Genomic DNA, 17400 nt, shown 5'->3' with positions numbered 1-17400 from the left:
GCGGTGGTGCTGTCTTTTAGGACTTGTACCGACAGGTTCGTCAGGTGTTCTTCGAAGGCTTGAGGACTGCCAATAACTCCGGTACGTTTATGTGTTTGTGCGGTCACTTGTGACCACAGGCCATATGCTGAAGGTAGTGGGCCCCCCACCCGGAAAGGGGCGCGTCCGTCGTCACGACCGCTTGTGCTTCCGGTTCATGGAAAAAACCACTAGATCGTCCCACTAACCATTTGCCCGAGACCATGGTTTTGCCAACCATTCCTGCATTGGTCGCTTTCACAGGCGCGTGTGGGGACTAGGTAGAAGCACGATGCCATCATACCTAGCAGACGCATTGCTTTGCGTACGCTTATCCGGAGACCGGCTTGATATTTGGGTATTTGCCAAAGCATATTTTGTACTCTCTCCATGGATGGGTAGGGTAAGCCTGTTCTTGTATCTAATACAGCTCCTAGGAACTGTTTTGATGTGTTGGCTATCAGACTTGACTTTCTTTTTCTCGTTTATCGAGAAGCCCAATTGGAAGAGAAGGTCAATTGTCCTTTGCATGTTTACTTTGCAAAGATGGTAGTTTTCTCCCGGGATCAGCCAGTCGTCCAGGTAAGGGTACACGGGGAAGGTCTCCCTGCATAGGTGCACTGCCACCACTGCCAGTACCTTGGTGAACACCCTTGGAGTCGAGGCTATTCCAAAGGGCAGCACCTTGAACTGATTGGAGTGTAGGTTTGCTAATTTGTACCGGAAGAATCTTCTGCGCGCTGGGAATATTGAGATATGAAAATAGGCATCTTTCATGTCCAATGTTGCCATGTAATCCCCCCCTTTTTAACAGAGGGATTACTTCTTGTAGAATTGTCATGCAAAATGTTTGTGGCTTTACAAATTGGTTTGCAGGGCGCAGGTCTACCGCGCGCTGGGTCAGATCTTTTTTTGGAACAAGGAAGTACGTTGAATAAATACCCTTGTTTACCTCCTTGTGCGGCACGACCTCGATGGCGTCTTTGAGGAGTAGAGCTTTTACTTTTTCTAGCAGGATAGGTTGTTTCTCCTGCAATGGTTTATTTTGGCGCGGGGGGAGGTTTGACGGTCTTCCTTGAAGCTCTATACAATAATCCCGTCACCGTAGACAACACCCATTTGTCCGATGTTATCCCCTCCCATGCGTGGTTGAAAAAAGATATTCATCCCCCAACTGGGGAGGCATGGGAGGGGAACCGTAGTGGGGCGTCATTGCTTAGAGGGTGTCCCTCCACCTCTGGTGGGGTAGCCTCTCCCTTTTCCACAGCCCCTGCGCTGACCTCTGGGGTAACCCTGGGTCACTTGCTGATTGTTATTCCAAGAAGAACCTTGGTTTTGGTTGTATCCAGTTCCTCTCTGTGCATTTTGCCCCCAAAAACGGCAAAAAATACTACCACCTCTTTGGCCTGGTTGTTTATTAGGCAGTTGGACAAAGGATTTAAGGGTCTGATACTCATCCTTGGCGGACTTGAGAGCGTCTTCAACTGCTTTCCCAAACAACACGCTTGTCTCAACTGGCATATTCAGTAGGGTAGCTGGAGTCTCAAGTTTAAAGCCTGACTGTCTAAGCCAGGCGTGGCGTTTTAATATGTTGCCTTCTGCAATAATGCGTCCAGCGTTGTCAGCTGTGTCAAAGTTATTTTTCAGGAGGACGCCTGCTGTAGCTCTGCCTTCGGCAGCCAGAAGGGAGAGTTTGGCCTTTAGTGGTTCTGGCGCTGACTCTGCCAGGGCCTTTACCTCATCCCACTTTGTGCAGTCATAGCTGGATAGCAAGGTGAAATTATTTGCTATATGCGCCTGGTATGCTGCAGTGGGCGCTATTTTTCTACCCATGGCATATCATTTTTTGCTCTCCTTGTCCAGAGGGGCTTCAGAGGAGGCCAAGGAGATACCAGCTCTCTTGTGGCTGGTGGCAACAATAAGAGAGTCAGGTCGAAGTTGGCCCCTTAGTTATATATATAAGGGGTCGGAAGGTGCTGGTTTGAAAAGTTTCTCGATTCTGGGGTTCAAGCCCTGGTATCGTTTGGCAGTTCTAGGGAAGGCTGAATCCTTCTATGGACTGACTTTAGCAGGGGATAAATTGGGTTGCAGGTCTTATTGCCCAACATACTTTCTGCAAAATCCTTGTCCTTTTGGACCTCCTGCGTTTGGATTTCGAAATGTTCTACAGCCCTTATGAGGATATCGTTGAATAGGGGCTGGTTATCCACTGGGGAGTCTGGTAAGGGAGGGTCTTGCGGGACTGGAGAGTCCATCGCAAAAACCACAGACTCAGTGTCATCTTGGTCTTGATCGTCACCCCCCCCGGCGTCGTAACCCTCGATGTCATCATAACAGGGTTCACCCTCGTCGAAGTGTTCAACCTCTCCTGCATCCTGGTCATAAGGTCATAGGAGAGGCGAGGAGTTTTCTGTGCTGGTTCAACAGCCAATTTTACTGGTGGAAGAGATCTCTTCTTATATGGTAAAGCCGTTGCCTGGGATTGAGAGGCTGTAAGTGTTGTATTGGAACCCGACGCCTGTGTAGTGGGAGGCGTGGGGGCCAGGTTGTCCAGAACATGTGGATGTTCTTCAAAGAAGTTTGCCAAGCAGGTCATGCGACTCATGACTTTGTCAATATCCTGTGCAGTCCATCTGGCTGAACTGGGTATAACCCCCCAGGTAGGAGGAGGGAGGTATGGTGGGAGTGGGGGTATGTCCTTCTACTTCATCAAGACTGATAGTCCGGCTGATGTGCATGATCAGGCTCTACTATTGTCCTGTAGGGGCATACTTTTATGTTGGCTAGAGGGTTGCCCCCTAGCCTTCTCCTTGCTAAGTGAGTCCCTCTCCCTAGAGGAACTAGACCTGTGTCTTTACTTATGATCCCTGCTCTTAGACAATGACTTTTTGGAGCTAGGGGTCGGAGAGGGGGCTTCAGAGTACTCCCTGGGTTTGTCCCCGGGTGTAGGCCGAACTTTGACCGCGGGGATGGCTTGCGCGGCGTCTTTCACCGTCGTGGGGCCGGACGGGGGAGTTTTGAGTCGAGTGACCTTTGTCTTGGTGGGCTTGTCGCGCAGCGGCCTCTTGGGGCGCCCAGAGGACTTCTGATCGTAAGATCTGCCCTTCACCGTCAAATCTCGACATGCAACTTCACTCGCATCGCCGTGGTGCATGTTTTTGTGGGGGGGAGGAGGAGTGTGGTGCCCTTGCCGTCAGGCGTCTTCCCCATAACAGGACCGTCGGCCTGTCTGTTAGGGTCAGGGGCTGGTACTGGGGAACATTGAGGTTCCCCATCACCCTCGCCGTCCGAGGGGACGACTTCGCTGCCATTGCTGGACGCCCTTTTGATGTCCATGGAGGCCTCGGCCTGCATGGCGTGATGGGCCCAACGTTTAGTTTGCCTATCTTTGAGGGTTTTAGGTCGGAGTAGCTTACAAGCCCGACAATGAACCTCGTTGTGGTCTCTATTCAAGCAGAGGTTACAGACCCTATGCTTATCGACCCACGTGAACTTCCTATTGCAGAAGGGGCAGAACTTAAAGGGAGTACGCTCCATAATATTGGTAGTCAGCTGGGCGACTATGGGAAAGGGTGGGAAGAACAAGTTACTTTCTTACCTGGTAACGTTCTTTCGATGGGATGGTCCGACGACGTATTCCATATCTATGACACGTAATCACCACAGCTGTGCTGCTTCGGAAACTTTTTTCGGCGTCTGCGTCCTGCGTCGATGCGCCGTCGTCGAGGACCTCCTCCGACGTCCAACGTCATCCGATGTGATAAGTAGGACGCATGACACCCGTAGCCTCAGTTGTAGTTTTTTGCCCCAGAACGTGTGACATTAGTCAACTGCCAGTCAGACACAAAGCCTTGCGGAACGTAAGCTGCAATCGCAAAAGAAATTCTGCAGCGGGGAAGGCAGGGAGGGAGCGATATGGAATACGTCGTCGGACCATCCCATCGAAAGAACGTTACCAGGTAAGAAAGTAACTTGTTCTTCGAGGGGATTGGGTCCTCCGACGTATTCCATATCTATGACAGACTCCCAAAGCAGTACCAGAGCAAGGAGGAGGGAAAGAATTTAGAATCAAAATTTAGAATTGCCAATCAAATAGCAGAGCAAAGGACCGCCTTGCCAAAGGCCAGATCCTGTCCTCGGATGAAATCGAGGGAATAGTGACGTACAAATGTATGTACAGAAGCCCAGGTGGCTGCATCACAGATGTTGCGAATAGGAATACCCCTCTGCAGGGCAGTAGATGCAGCCATACCCCTGGTAGAATGGGCCTGCAAGCCAGCCGGCGGGTCCTTACCCGCCAAGCGGTAACACTCCGAGATGGCCAAAATAATCCAGCGAGACAAAGTCTGTTTCGTCACAGCCTGTCCCAAACGCTTTCCAGCGTAACCAATAAAGAGTTGATCGTCCACTCTGACCCGGGACATGCGTGAAACATAAAAGTTTAAATATCTCCTAGGATCAAGCCTATGGAGCCTCTACTCTTCCTTACCAGGATGCGGAGGAGGATAGAATGCCGGAAGAACAACCTTCTGGGCCAAATGAAATTCCGAAACCACCTTCAGAAGAAAAGAAGGACGAACACTAAGGACAACCCTGTCCTTATGAAATACAGTGAATGGTGGCTTAACTGAAAGTCCCTGTAACTCACTCACTCTGCGAGCGGAAGTAACCGCAACCAGAAACACAGTTTTCAGAGTTAACAGCCTCAAAGGGCAAGAATGCAAAGGCTCAAACGGAGCACCCATAAGAAACTTAAGAACAAGGTTTAAATCCCAACCGAGCACCAGGAAAGGTGACGGAGGGAACACATTACTGAGCCCTTTCAGAAACTGTGAAATTAACAGGATTTTAAAGTAGGAACACTCTTCAGACGAGCGCTTAAAGATGGACAGCGCCGCCAGGTAACCTTTAATGGTACCCACTTGCAAGCCCCTGTGGGCCAAAGAAAGTAAAAAAGGACAGAACCATGGGGATGTCACATGCAAAAGGATCCACATTCAGAACTCTGCACCAGTCGCAGAACTTACGCCAACGGCAACGGCACAGAGACTTTGTTGCTGGCCGGCCTTCGGGCCGAGAGCAACACCTCCATCACGTCTTCAGGGAGGTCCCAATCCTTATACCTCAACCTTTCAGAAGCCAAGCGTGAAGGTTGAGGGATCTGACCTCTGGATGGAGAACCTGACCCCCTCCCGTGAGAGCAGATCGTCTCGGTAGGGAAGACGACGTGGAGGGCAGATGGCCAAGTCGAAAAGGTCCGGGTACCACGTCCTCCCAGCCAACGCCGGAGCAATGAGGATCATCCGGGAACCGAACTTACGTAACCTCCGCAGCACTTGCGGGATGACGGGGACTGGAGGAAACGCATACAGCAGCGGGAATGACCACTCCACCGCGAACGCGTCTCCTAAGGCTCCTTTTGGAGGAAATTCCCGCGAGCAGAACCTCTCGCACTTCCGGTTGACACTGGAGGCGAAGAGATCCACTTGAGGGGTCCCCCAAAGGGCGAAGATCTCCAGGAGAATCTCCTGAGCCAACTCCCACTCGTGAGAGATCGTGCTCTGCCTGCTCAGAGCGTCCGCCATCACGTTTTCGTCACCGGCCAGATGAACTGCCAAGATCGAAACTTCCTGCTGGATGGCCCAGAACTCGAGCTGCATCGCTTTCCTGCACAGAGGAAGTGACCCCTGCCCCCCCTTTTTGTTGAGGTAGTGCATGGCCACTGTGTTGTCCGTCAGGATCAGGACATTCTTTCCTCGCACAGTCAGCAGAAAAGCCTTCAGGGCTAGCCTGACGGCCCTCAGCTCCAACAGATTGATATGGAGTCTGGACTCCGACGGAGACCAACGACCGCTGACTGTCAGCCCGTTGGCATGAGCTCCCCATCCCGTGAGGGATGCATCCGTCACGATCGTCACCTCCGGCCAGGGAAGCCAAAATGGAGCCCCCTTCATCAAGTTGCCTTCGACGGCCCACCACAGAAGGTCCTGGGCGGCCGAGGGCGGCACCTGAACCGGGTCCGACATCCTGCAGGAGGACTGCGACCATTGCATTTTGAGTGCCCACTGCAAAGATCTCATCCGCAGGCGAGCCTCTGGCACCAGAAGAATGCAGGATGCCATGAGGCCGAGCAACCTCAAGAACTCCAACGCTGGGAGCGTCTAGGCATGCTGAAACTTGTGCACCATCTGCTGAATGTGAAGAGCCCTCACCTGGGGAGGAAAACACTGCCCCAGGGAAGTGTCGAGCACTGCTCCGATGTACTGGAGCCGCTGTGTTGGCGTCAAATGGGACTTCTTTAAATTGAGCGAGAAGGGAGTGGCAGGTGGCGGACAGATGATCCAGGACTTGCTCGGGAGAGCTCCCCCTGACCAACCAATCGTCCAGGTAGGGATAGACGTGAATCCCCCCTTGCCTGAGATGCGCTGCCACCACCACCATGAGCTTGGTGAAAACCCTCGGGGCGGAGGTCAATCCGAACGGCAGGACCCGAAACTGAAAGTGCGAGTCATCAACCGCGAACCTCAGGTACTTCTTGTGCTTGCCATGGATCGGCACATGGAAGTAAGCATCCTTGAGGTCGAGAGACACCAACCAGTCCTGAAGCTGAAGGGCCTGGAGGACTTGAGAGAGAGTAACCATCTTGAACTTGTCCTTCCTGAGGAGTTTGTTCAAACCGCGCAAGTCCATGATGGGTCTCAATCCCCCGTCTTTCTTCGAAATCAATAAATAAGGGGAATACCATCCCTTGTTCCTCTCCGCTACAGGCACCAGTTCTATGGCGCCTTTCTCCAGCAGGGCTTGAATTTCCTGCGCAAGGAGTGGATCCAGACTCTGCAAAGAGAGGTTCCCCGGTGGATTGTCGCGAGGCCTGTGTCGAAAGGGAAGAGAGTAGCCGTGGGTTATGATCTCCAGAACCCACACATCTGAAGTAATGGCACGCCACTCTACAAGATGCTGCGCCAGCCTTCCCCCAACTGGCGAACCATGGGACATGGCCTCATGACTGAGTGGTAGCGACTGCGGCGTTACCTGAGGGCAAAGAGGCAACTGCCCGAGCGGCCTTGGCACCACGGGTACCTTGTCATCCACCTCTGGTACCCCTGCCTTGGCCTCTTTGACTGCCAGCTCCTCTCGCTTTACTGAAGGACGAGTAATAGCGAAAGGAACCACCCCTCCATTGCTGTCCCCTAGGACGAAAAGGCAGAGGTTGGCGAACTGCAGCGCCCAACGACTTCGCTGCAGCTTTTGAGGTCTGCAACCTCTCAAGGCTCTTGTCAGCCTTGCTGCCAAAAAGGTGTTCACCGTCAAAGGGCATGTTGAGGAGCCGGGACTGCACATCAGGAGCAAACCCCGACTTCCGCAACCACGCAAACCTGCGTATCATGGTGCTCGCTGCCATGGACCTGCTGACGCATTCAGCCATGTCCAAACCCGACTGAACGTACTCACACATGGCATCCTTACCATCCTGGACCATAGCAAGGAAACCATCCCGTTCGTCCCCTTCGGGAATATGTTCAGCTGCTAACGCAACACAGTTCCACAGAGTGTGTGTGAAACGAGACAAGGCACAAATGGAGTTGGCCGCCTGAAGCGCCATACCACCAGAAGAAAACACTTTCTTCGCCCAGCCATCAAAACGTTTGTCGTCCCTATCGTAGGGTACGACGCCTGCTTTGCCGGGGCCGTGGCCGCCTGCACCACCAAACTCTCCGGAGTGGGGTGCCTGGTCAAGTAGCAGGGGTCGCTACTGGCTGGACGGTATTTTCGCGACAAGGACCTGACCACCGCCGGGAGACTCTCCGGAGCAGTCCAAGCCGCCGCCGCCCTTCTCTGTAGAGCCATATGAAACGGCAGTACCGGGTCAGTTGGGGGACCAACATCAAGGATGTCCGTGAGATCATCCTGCACAAACTCCCCTGGGGGAGCAGACCATCCCAAGTACTCGGAAACCCTAGCCATAAGGCGCCGGTACGAGGAATCGTCATGAGAGCCAGGCTCAGGCCTACAAAACTCCACCTCCGGAGAGGTGTCCAGTCCACTGGCATCATGCAGTGACTGCCTCAAATCGTCAAACTGACTATGGCCCGAGACAATTTCATATGGAACCCGACTAGGAACCAGGCCATCAGAATCCTCGTCCACCTCCAAAATATATTCCAGGTGGCGAAAAGAAGGCACCCACGAGTGCTTGCTCTTAACCAGAGCCTTCCTAGGGGGTTCCCCCGTGCCACGGGGTACCTCCGACACCCCGGCCTCGAAAGGCGTTCAGTGAATCAGCGCCGGCGTCGAGAGAACAGGCATCAGTGCCGAGAGGATTGGCGTCGATGTCGAGTAAATCGGTGTCGACGTCAGATGCAGCGCCGCCAGCATCGACGGCGTTGACACAGTCCTCGAAGCCGGAGCTCCGAGCGTGTCCTTCGATGACCTGAGCGTCGACGACTTCCTCGGAGCCGGAGCCTAGAGAAAGCCTGTCGACGCCCTCGACGCCTCAGACGTTGATGTCTTCCTCAAAGACATCACAGGTGCACACGGTCTCGAACGCGTCGAGGAACGGGACCTGGAACGGGTACGTCGAGAACGAGTCCCCTTGTCCGAACGGGACCTCTCCCGCGATTCGTGCCGCCCACTCTTGCAAGCGGTGTCTCTCGACCTCTCACGACCGACCCCACTCGGGGGCGCGGACGGCTTAGTACCCTGTGACTCGAGAATCGCCAGCATTTTCTTCCCGAAGGAAGCCCATTCCTCCGGCGTCGCACGGCTGGTGGGGTAAGCGACATGCCGGGCAGAGTCCTCAGAAGAGGACCTGGAAGACGACCGCTGTCGGCGCTTCCGAGAATGCCTCGAAGAGGCCGAGGAGTGGCGAGACCACTCCTAGAAGGAGACCCACGAGACTTCCGACGATGACGTGGAGAGTCTCCTCTCGAATCATCCGTCGAAAGCCCCGCAGACTTCGACTTCCGGGGCTTGGACACCCGACCTACCGACAACTTCTTCTTACGTTCACGTAAGGCTTTGGACGTGAGCGACTGGCAGTCGATACAGTCATCCGTGTCGTGGGCCTCCCCGAGGCACCAGAGGCAGGCGTCGTGCGAGTCCGTCACCGACATCTTGGACCCACACTCCCCGCACTTCTTGAAGCCCGGAGGCGGGGTCGAAGACAAGTAGAAGACATCTTCACACAAAGGAGATTCTCACAAAAACGAACAGGTTCGAAGTACCGAGAAGAACAGAACTCCAAAGAGTCGAGGCGTTAACCGAGATTCACAAAGCAACACGTTCGCGGAAAAAACGGAACTGAGGCTACGGGCGTCATGCGTCCTACTTATCACATCGGATGACGTCGGACGTGGTCCTCGACGACGGCGCATCGACACAGGACACAGACGCCGAAAAAAGTTTCCGAAGCAGCACAGCTGTGGTGATTACCTGTCATAGATATGGAATACGTCGGAGGACCCAATCACCTCGAATATACATGTTAATGACCACCCCCCACTCTCCCTACTGTATGGCCGAGGCCGAAAGGGCCTTCCAAGGCCGGGTGGCGCCGTCGAAGTCTCCGTCCGACGGTCAGCTTTGTAGTCATCTTCAGTCTTCACCGCATCGAGTCACGGCGTCAGCAAAGGACAGGAAGAAATACTAACCGAAATACTAACTTAATTATTAAAGTTCAACTGCGTAAAATGGACTCCGCTTATATTTTTGCGACCACTCACGGTGGCGGAAAAAAACAATCTGAGGGACCTACACGCGTGAGGAATCATGGGTACAGGGGACGTCACAATAGGGATAGTGTTACTGGCACACCCTATTTCGACGCCCATTTTCGAGTTTCGAAAAATAACTGTAATACTCTGCAGCTTCCACTAGATGTCAGCCTTTGCATAGCATGTGATCTAAGTAGATTACACAAGCAACAGAGATAGTGTTATTGTGCAGGCACGTTGCTTTGTTTCACAGCGTTACTTTCAACCGTGTTTACATACAAAAAGATTAATCTCAGGCAGAGGAAAGGATGAATTTTCTGTGCCAGGATTAGGTACTATGATGTGGCATAATAACATAGGCTGAGTAGTGTGGGTTCCCCCCCTGCTCTTTACCCTGTTATACTGTGCCCTGCCCCATGAATGATAACGCGACAGCTCTGTTTGCGTGGAAAAATTAAAATGGCCGTAGGCCTTTATTATATACAAACAAATGGCACTGTACACTGGTTATGACAGCTGTACAGTAATTAACACTTTTTTGGGCACCTCGTGTCCAGGGGTTGGGATGCCCCCCTTCCTTTAGCCTCCCTTTCGATGTCCTGTGGCATCCTTTCCTGGACACGTGCCGCTGCCTACGACTTTTTCTTCTACCGTGTACCGTGAAAGAGTACTCGGCGTTCCTGTTCCGGTTTTCCTCTTTCCTTTCTTGTAGGGCGGGTTGGGTGGAAAACGAATCCTTTACCGCCTTAACCAGGCCCTGGGAGCTTACCCGAGTGAGGTGAGCTCCTAACCTGGTTGTGTCTTGTTCCTGCTTCTCTGGGGTATTTGTACCCCTTCCACCTTTTGTTGTGCTGATTTTATGCCGCCGGTGCTCCTTCCTGTCCTCCCACTCCCCTGTTACTTTTCCCACCTTGCTTCTGTCTACTTGTGTTCCTTTGGGTCCCGCCGCGGGTGGGGGCGCCGCTCTGGCTGCCCCTCCCTTTTTCTTTTCCCGCCTGTTGGGATCCCCCCACCCTGCGCCTAACCCCCCAGGCCCTCCATCGTGCCGCACTTCGTGCAGCACGGGGCCTGGGGCATAGGCTGAGTAGTGTGGGTTCCCCCCCTGCTCTTTACCCTGTAATACTGTGCCCTGCCCCATGAATGATAACGCGACAGCTCTGTTTGCATGGAAAAATTAAAATGGCCGTAGGCCTTTATCATATACAAACAAATGGCACTGTACACTGGTTATGACAGCTGTACAGTAATTAACACTTTTTTGGGCACCTCGTGTCCAGGGGTTGGGATGCCCCCCTTCCTTTAGCCTCCCTTTCGATGTCCTGTGGCATCCTTTCCTGGACACGTGCCGCCACACCTGAGGGGTTGCTTGTCTAAACCGCTCAGGTCCCCCCAAAACAGTGATCTTGCCCAGCCCCTCATTGCATTCCTTATCCGTGTGCTATCTGTTGGGTCTGTCACCCCGGCCACCTTTGTGGTATATGCGGCCGCAGACAAATGTGCTGCTGCCCATCTTTTCCTTTTACCCTGGGCCAACGCTTTTTTAACAGCAATCGCCCCTGTTGGCCATTGACATTTTACCTACGTCTTGTCCTGTTTCCGCTATCACCCCTTTACCTGCTTTTTGTACTGCTTACCCGTTTTGTACGTTCCTGTCCTGATTCTCCTTGGCTCGCCCTGGTTCCTTTGGTTTTACCTATTTCTCGGACCTCTTTGTTGCTTATTTCCGCTTCTCCTCCCGTGGCACCCATGCCTTTTCGGGTGTGGGTGTTAATTTCTTGCCATACACCTGGCCATATTTACCTTTTCCAGCCAAACCTATGGCTAACCCGTTCCTTATTTCCTGTGCTCATTCGTGGAACCCATGCCTTTCCCGATATGGGCGTTATTTTCCTGCCAACCCGTGGCCATATTTTCCTTTTCCAGTCGGCCTTGTGGCTGACCTTTTCATTATTTCCGATGTTTCTCCGGGGAACCCATTCCTTTCCCGGTATGGGCGTTATTTTCCTGCCAACCCGTGGCCATATTTTCCTTTTCCAATCGGCCTTGTGGCTGACCTTTTCATTATTTCCGATGTTTCTCCGGGGAACCCATTCCTTTCCCAGTATGGGCGTTATTTTCCTGCCATACATGTGGCCATCTTTTTCCTTTTTCCAGTCAGCCTTATTGGCTAACCTCTTAATTATTTCCGGAGCTTTATTCGTGGAACCCATGCCTTTTCCCGGTGTGGGTGTTATTTTCCTGCCCTCTACGCGGCCATATTCTCCTTTTCCCGATGCTTTATTCGTGTAAGCTTAATGGACACTTTGGCATTTCCCCTTTCCTGCCCTTCCTCTTGTGCTCCATGCTCCCAGCTATGCTTTTCACGCTATCTCCCCTGCCACCCATTTTGCACCGTTGGTGGTCTGTTACTTTGCTACTCTGCCGTCCTCTTTGTTTCCCCTATTGACTGCCCCACCGGTTCTGTTCCCCTGACCTCAAATGCTTCCTTGTCGTTATTATCATGTCCTGATGTTTGTACCTGTCTTTGCTTCTATCATTATTTTCCCATCATGCCCAAATGCTTTGTCGCCTTTAAGACTTTCTGTTGGTATGTTACAAGTGACACCCCGTCATCTGTGTATTACTGCAACATAACAATGTACCATCTTTGGAAATCCGCCCTCCCCTTATAACAGGGGTCCTTGCTACTGGTGCCCTTTTAATGATCCCTTCTCATCCTCCTACATGTCCTCTACCTTACAGTCAGGTAGACTGGTCAGGTAACACCCGTTCCCTGGTAACTCGACCCTGGCGTACTTCCTTGTGCCACCCTCCGTCGTATGGGAAACCCGTTGCCCACTGGTCCAGGCCCCCCTTTTCTGTTCGTTATTGCTCACTACTCCCTTCCTATCCACTCATGCCTTTAAATGGCCCCCCTCTTTACCTTTGCTACTTTTCGTCTCTGAAGACGTTACCCCTTGCCTCTTGCTTCTTAACCTTCCCTCCACGGGTTCTGGGCGACTTACCCTGAGCCGTGCTGCATGCTTTTAACCTTTTTACCAATTTTCCCCCAACTCTGTTCTCTCTTTTCACCGTACCTTTCCTTTGCCTCCTCAACGGCGCCTCCGGCTGCTCCTGTGCCCCTCTTGGGTCTTCTCTCGGCCTCCTTTGGCCTTGTGGTATTCCTCCTTGCTGCTGCTGGACTCCCTTAGCAGCAAAGGCGACCTTGCCCTTGCCTTTTCATCCTTCTTCATTACATCCAGCACCCATTGTGCTCCATGCTCCAAGGCTCTGGGCGACTTACCCTGAGCCGTGCTGCATGCCTTTCACCTTTTTAGCATTTTTTCCCCAACTCTTTTCACCGTATCTTTCCTTTGCCTCCTCTACGGTGCCTCCGGCTGCTCCTGTGCCCCTCTTGGGTCTTCGCTCGACCTCCTTTGGCCTTGTGGTATTCCTCTTCGCTGCAGCTGGCCTCCTCTAGCAGCAAAGGCGACCTTGCCCTTGCCTTTTCATCCTTATTCATTACATCAAGCACCCATTGTGCTCCATGCTCCCCGGTTCTGGGCGACTTACCCTGAGCCGTGCTGCATGCCTTTAACCTTTTCACCATTTTTTCCCCAACTCTGTTATCCCTTTTAACAATACTTTTCCTTTGACTCCTCAACGGTGCCTCTGGCTGCTCCTGTGCCCCTCTTGGGTCTAGCATGTTCTTCTCTGGCTTCTGCGACTCTTCCGCCACTTCTCTTGCCCTCTTCTGTCCTTGGGGTACCGCGGCTTCCTCGTCGCTGTCCGTGGAATCCTCTAGCAGCAGAGGCGACATTGTCCTAGCCCTTTCTTCCTTTTGCATCACATCCAACACCCATTTGGCCCCATGGTCTTTTTCTGCCTTTTTGGCCCATGCGATAATAATTGTGATTTGGCACTTGTGTGGGGGGCTGGGTTTGGCCCAGCCAGGATTCGAGCCTACGTTGGCAGCCGCTGCGACAAGCGTTCTGCTCGCTGTGCCACTTGACCGGCTGCTGAATTCTTGCACTCTTCTTGTTCTTTCTTCCGTCATTCCCGACTAATTTGGCACGTACTGCCCCTTTAATGCTTACTGCTGACTGTATTTACTGATTGTGCCACGGGTGCTTTTAAAATATGGAACGCTTCGCGAATTTGTGTGTCATCCTTGCGCAGGGGCCATGCTAATCTTCTCGGCGTGCCTTTCCTTTCTTCAGGTGCTTAATTGTCTCCTGGGCGGACGCTGCCCTAACCAGCTTGATCTCCTAAATGCGGGCTTCCCCAGCAAACCCCATACTGATTGTCGGATCCACCGTGCCTGATGCGGCCCGTGATATCACCCTCGGCACAGAAAGGAGAGAAGTCCCCATGCACACACAGGGAAAACAGGGGCAGCCTCATCAACTCGGTCCCTAATATTTACCTCCCTTCGTTAACTTTCCTTCTTTTACTACATGCGCATGGCTACCAATAACCCCTTGACTCCCACTTACGGCCAGAGGGCGCTACCACTCCCATCCTTACTCCTAAGCACTCCAGGAGCCCCTTTTCCACAACAGTTTTAAACAATTGCTAGCCACTGGTGCGCCCATGGTGCCGTGGTCGCAAAAGGGGGGCCTGCCATCCAAGCAACATTTCCATCAAATTACCTGCATAGCGGTCATAAACCGCCGTGGCCGCAAGAGGGGCATGCCATCACAGCAACTGTGTCATCAACTGTATGCATATCGTTGCGCCACGTGCGACACCATTCTTAAAACTCCCCTACCCCCCAGGCCCTCCATCGTGCCGTACTTTGTACTGCACGGGGCCTGGGGCATTGTTAGTTGGCTCCCACTCGGAGCTGTGAACTGACCTGACGCTGGACCCCCCCGCCCCCCATGCTCCTGGTCTGCTCCGTGTCGTCCTGCTTCCAATGTGTGCACTGAACGCACACTGCGCTGTCAATTCCGTGACTGGCCTGTTTTACGTTCTCGTGGCAGCATTCGATCCTTGCCAGCTGCTGCCTCCGTGCGAAGCTGAGGGTAAAACGGAGTGGTGGGTCTGCTTTGCCTGCCCTTGCCTCCGGTGGACGCTGCGGGTTGTCCGTGTGCCTTTTTCCTGCACACCGTCTTTACTGCAATGACAAACTGTGGCAAGGCTGGAGGGGTTGGGACGATGTCCGTCCCTTCTGTTTGTCCTCTACGTCAGGCGCGCTGTTCAAATTGTGGGGCCTGCGGTATTTCTCCTCCTGAGATTCCTCTGCTGACGGTGGCGGGCAATGTGCTGCGGCCGGGAGGGCTGCGCCGAACTCAGCCCTGGTTGGTTCTTGGGTAATTGGTGCTGGTGGCTCGCCACAAGCCAGGCCGTCGCTCGCGGAACTCTATTCTTTTTCTGGCCACTCGGCCGACGCGACAACTTGTGAAGCACCCGATCACTGCTGCCAGTATCTCGCTGCAGCCCGTTTTCCCTGTCCCGAAGCCCCAAAGCATTCCCAGCGCATGCTCCAACTGCTGTACCGGCTCCTTACCGACCGCCCTTTCATGGCTGCTGCGAAGTTCCCCCTCGCTGGAACCCGCGCCACAACTGGAAAACTTCTTCTTCTCGGTCGGAAACACTGCACGGCCTCCCTGTTCAGCCCAACTGGAAAAAACCCTCTTCCTGGTCATGGACTACACCGCATTTCCGCCACTGAAAACCATCCTCGTCAGTCAGGAACTGCAGCAAACGAAACCTGAAACAAAATCCACGATCCGGTGCCTGCTGCCCGCGTAGCTTCCTGGTTGCCTGCTTCTCCCGCTTCCTTCACCGCCTCCGCAGCCTGGTTCCCGACGGTGTCTGTTGTGGCGGTCTTCTTTCTTCTGCACGCAGCTCCGGCCTTCGGGTCCGCCGCTGCTGAACCCGCCTTTCGCCAGCCGTGATCCCGCTCTTCTCCGTTGGGCTATGCTGCCACCGCGAGGTGGTTCTTCCTTCTTCTGCACGCCGCTCCCGGCTCACGGGTCCACTGCTGTTGTCCCCGCTTCTCTCCAGCCGGGGTCTCGCTCTTCTCCGTTGGGCTACGCTGACACCGCGATGTGGTTCTTCCTTTTTATGCATGCAGCTCCAGGCTCACGGGCCTCTGCTGCTGTCCCCGTTTCTCTCCAGCCGGGGTCCCGCTCTTCGCTGCTGAATCCTCCGTTGCCACCTGGGGTCTTCCTTTTTCTTCGCCGCAACCGTTCTTTGCGTTCCTCCCGCCACTTAAGCCCGCAGAGGCGAAAACGACCTGGGAAAAACACTCAAACCGCTTAAGCCCGCAGAGGCAAAAACGAGATCAAAACGAAAACGAATCCAAAACGAATCCTTTACCGCCTTAACCAGGCCCTGGGAGCTTACCCGAGTGAGGTGAGCTCCTAACCTGGTTGTGTCTTGTTCCTGCTTCTCTGGGGTATTTGTACCCCTTCCACCTTTTGTTGTGCTGATTTTATGCCGCCGGTGCGCCTTCCTGTCCTCCCACCCCCCTGTTACTTTTCCCACCTTGCTTCTGTCTACTTGTGTTCCTTTGGGTCCCGCCGCGGGTGGGGGCGCCGCTCTGGCTGCCCCTCCCTTTTTCTTTTCCCGCCTGTTGGGATCCCCCCACCCTGCGCCTAACCCCCCAGGCCCTCCATCGTGCCGCACTTCGTGCAACACGGGGCCTGGGGCACATCTCTGCTGCAGCATGTACTAAACACACTGAGTTATCTTCTTAACCATGGTGGCACTCATACTTATAAGTATGCATTTTAACTTTATTGCATGGACAAATTCCCCAGAGAAAGGACACACTGCTACACAAGTTGTGCTCTAGTGAATACACAAAGCGGATAAACAAGGAGTCCTTTATTAGAGCAATTGATCAGGCCCGAATATAGTTGTGCATGAAAGCTGGGGCACACAGCAATACGTGCGTTGGGACTCCCTTGCCCCTTCAATGCCAGATAAAGCAAGGTGGCAGAGCAGTGACCACGGTGTGGGAGAGTGAAAGCTGCCCACAGTCGCGCTCCTTTTGTAGACCGCTGGCACCTTGCCCCAGGGGAATGAGGTGCTAATGGCCGAGGGGGTGGAGAATACCGGCCGGATGGCACCCGCAATCCAGGCATGACCACTCCCCTCTTCTGTGTGTGATGAAGAGCATGCGGACCGGACCATCATGGCAGTCCCCCCTGAAGGCCATGCTCAGTGTGGCCCCGCTGTCCCGCTTGCTTACCCTGATTTACGCGTCTTTAAACCCACGGGGGAGCGGGTGCCCTGGACCCAACTTGGAGCACCGGCCAGCAGGGACTTGTGTGGTCTTGAAAGCCTTTCCTCCAAAAATCTGAGTTGGATTCATTGTAGTCTCTATTTTATTGGCTCTTTATATAATGCTCGACTCTAAGCTTGACCGAACGCTGCACGCCATTGCCCCGTTTGCTCCTGAGCTATCCTCACGGCCCAGAAAGGAGGCTGGACATTTTAGACCTGATTCACGGAACGTTTTCCTATGGGATTGCGCCATTATAAAACCCTTCCATTGTCTGCTTACCTCTGCTCTGCCCTCCACCTCACCGACACACTGTTTTATTGTTGCACACAATTTTAAAATATTTTCGAGACAGCGCTTTCAATGAAAGTGCAAAAAATATGAAGTAAACAAAATAGATGAATTGGGTCAATGCCGGATTTAGCACAGGCACAGCAGCGCCCCTGTCCCTGC

General features: G+C 53.4%; 1 protein-coding gene and 1 pseudogene across 2 annotated transcripts in view; both read right to left on the bottom strand.

Moving 5' to 3' along the window:
• APLP1 (amyloid beta precursor like protein 1) overlaps positions 1-17400 on the bottom strand; it is a 437997-nt gene that overhangs the window by 363310 nt on the left and 57287 nt on the right. The window lies entirely within an intron of this gene.
• LOC138461602 (U6 spliceosomal RNA) lies at positions 13845-13910 on the bottom strand (annotated as a pseudogene).

The sequence above is a fragment of the Ambystoma mexicanum genome, chromosome 1p (genome assembly GCF_040938575.1).
Source record: "Ambystoma mexicanum isolate Mex_15411 chromosome 1p, UKY_AmexF1_1, whole genome shotgun sequence".
NCBI classification, from domain to species: domain Eukaryota; kingdom Metazoa; phylum Chordata; class Amphibia; order Caudata; family Ambystomatidae; genus Ambystoma; species Ambystoma mexicanum.
Note: the sequence above shows the minus strand (reverse complement) of the source record. Positions and strands in the feature narration are given on the sequence as shown.